Source organism: Gavialis gangeticus, unplaced genomic scaffold (assembly GCF_001723915.1).
Source record: "Gavialis gangeticus isolate Ggan-Ray unplaced genomic scaffold, GavGan_comp1, whole genome shotgun sequence".
NCBI classification, from domain to species: domain Eukaryota; kingdom Metazoa; phylum Chordata; order Crocodylia; family Gavialidae; genus Gavialis; species Gavialis gangeticus.
The window spans coordinates 21,514,984-21,517,386 of NW_017728996.1; the positions used below are offsets into that span (position 1 = coordinate 21,514,984).

The following is a 2,403-nucleotide window of genomic DNA, read 5'->3' on the forward strand; positions in this document are numbered from 1 at the left end:
CTCCCCATGGCCCCCTTGTATCTTGACCCAGAGCACTTCAGCTTGCCCCTCCTCTGACCCCATTCTGCTGGCAGAAGATGTGTATTGCTCCTTGACATAGAGTGCCACACCCCCACCTTTCCTTCCTTCTCTATCCCGCCTGTAAAGCCTATAGCCCCTAATGCTAACTGCCCAGTCGTGGGATGAATCTCACCACGTTTCTGTAAGCCCTATTATGTCTGGGTCTGAACTGACTATTCTGAGGGCGAGTTCCTCCTGTTTGTTCCCCATACTACGAGCATTGGTATATAGGCATTTAAGGCCTTGCCTAGCTGCGTGTGCCACCCCCCGATTTGGGAGACTGTCTGGACCCCTGTTTCTTACCTGGGCACTCCTTGCATTTGCCACCTGTCTTGCTCGGGTGATGTCTCCTCGTCATCCTGTGGCCCCCTCCCCCCACGAGGCTAGTTTAGCCTCGCTGAGCCAAGGAGACATGGGGGTCCCCCCTGCACACTCAACGGCAGACCCTGAAGTGGACCAGAACTACTTCTGGTCCACTTCTGAGTTCACCACTGAGCATACAAGGGGGCTTCCCGCACTTCTGTGGGACACTCCATCTGCCCCACCATCACAACATTCATGAGCTGTGCCTGCTACCTCAAGGTATGTAGAAAAAACATTTAAAGCTGTGTCTATAACCGACTGAATCTTCAGATTCGGATTCGGCCTAAGTGAATCAAGGACAGTGATCCGAATCAATGAACCAAATCCCTGTCCCCGAATTGAATACAGCCTGTTTCACTTACCCTTAAATGCTATTAAGAGCCAGTGCAAACTATGGAGCACTGGAGTTATGTGCTGCTGCCAACCAGCACCCTATCAGAAGGCTGGTCATCATATTATGCAGTAGCTGTAGCTTCCAGACAGTCTTCAAGGGTAGCCCCATATAGAGCTCATTGTAACAATCTAGCTTTGAGGTTACAAAAGTGTGGATGAGTGGCTAGATCTGAATTTGAAAGGAAGTGTTGCAGCCTTCTCACCACATTACGTTGGTAAAAAGCACTCCCAGCCACCACTGCCACATGAGAATCTAGGTTCAGCAAAGGATTCAGGAAGACCCCAAAGCTGTGAAACTGCATGACAAGAAGAAGCTGAACCTCATCAATGATAGGCATCCCAATTCCCTTCTTTCCACACAAGTCAAGCAGTCTGCCCATCATTTCTGTCTTGCCTGGATTCAGTTTCAAATGGTTCACCTGCATTTAGTCCCCCACCACAGCCAGGCATCAGGTAAGAATGGAGACAGTGGGGCTCAGGTTAGATGAGAAAGAAGTAGAGCTGGGCATCACCAGCATATTGATGGCACCTCACCCAGCAGCCTCGCATACACACTGAACAAGAGGGGCAACTAAACAGGAAAGGTCCCAAGGGGGTGATGAGCTCTCACCCATCAACACCATCTGGGATCTCCCTGCTGGGAAAGAGAAGAACAAGTTTAGAGAGGTCCCTTCAATAGCCACAAGGTCATGGAGATGCTTTATCCGCACCTCATTGCCACCTGTATTAAAGGCTGAAAGATCTAGTAAAGATCCGTTGGCACAATTTTCCCTGTTGGTGGCCAAACAAAGATTGTCAACCAAGGCCACAAGTGTAACTTCTAAGCTATATCTAGTCCAAAAACAAGTGTCCAATGGGATCCAGATGCCCCTGCAGCTGTGAGGCATCCATTCGTTCAATGACCATGCTCAAAAATGGGAGGTCGGAGACAGGGTACAACTAGCTGGGGAGTTATTATCGAGCAATGGTTTCTTGAGTAGAAACCATACAATTGCAGATTTAAGAACATCTGACACCCTGCCCTTCTTAAGAGTGGCACTGACAACCCTCAGAAGCCATGGGGGTTGTCTTCTGCTGTCTTGTACAGATCTAGTTCACATCTGGTCATCCTATTCTTCCAAGTACATTCTTTGCATCAGCAGCAGACAGCAATTTAAATTATCCATATAAATATGACAAGACCAAGGCTCCTCAACCTCAAACTTTCACCCTGCAGCAAAAGTGGTGGTCCCAAAGCTAGAGGTGCACTGATACACTGGTACATATTGTATTGGCACCAATAAAAGAAAAATTAAGCAATTAGCTTTTTTTGGCCATTGTGGCCAATAATGTCACAGATAAATACTGTGTGCATGCGCACAGCCGCAGCATGCACACAGCCAGAAATGCAGCCTGGTAGCATGGAGAGCAGCGCCTGGCCGGTAAGTTGGTGGGGGGGAAGGAGCATGGCGGAGGGAAGGAGCGTGGAGGGGGCAAATCAAGACCCCCACAGTGAGGGACAGAGTGGGGCAGGGGCAGACACTGCCCAGCTGGGGTGGGGCGAGGGGCAGGATGGAGCCACAGGCTGCTCACCCAGGGGGGCGCAGG

At 49.9% G+C, this 2,403-nt stretch overlaps 1 protein-coding gene across 2 annotated transcripts in view; it reads right to left on the reverse strand.

The window, feature by feature from the left end:
• Positions 1 to 2,403, reverse strand: part of ADAMTSL3 (ADAMTS like 3) — a 433,784-nt gene that overhangs the window by 293,815 nt on the left and 137,566 nt on the right. The gene's annotated exons all lie outside the window — the stretch shown is intronic.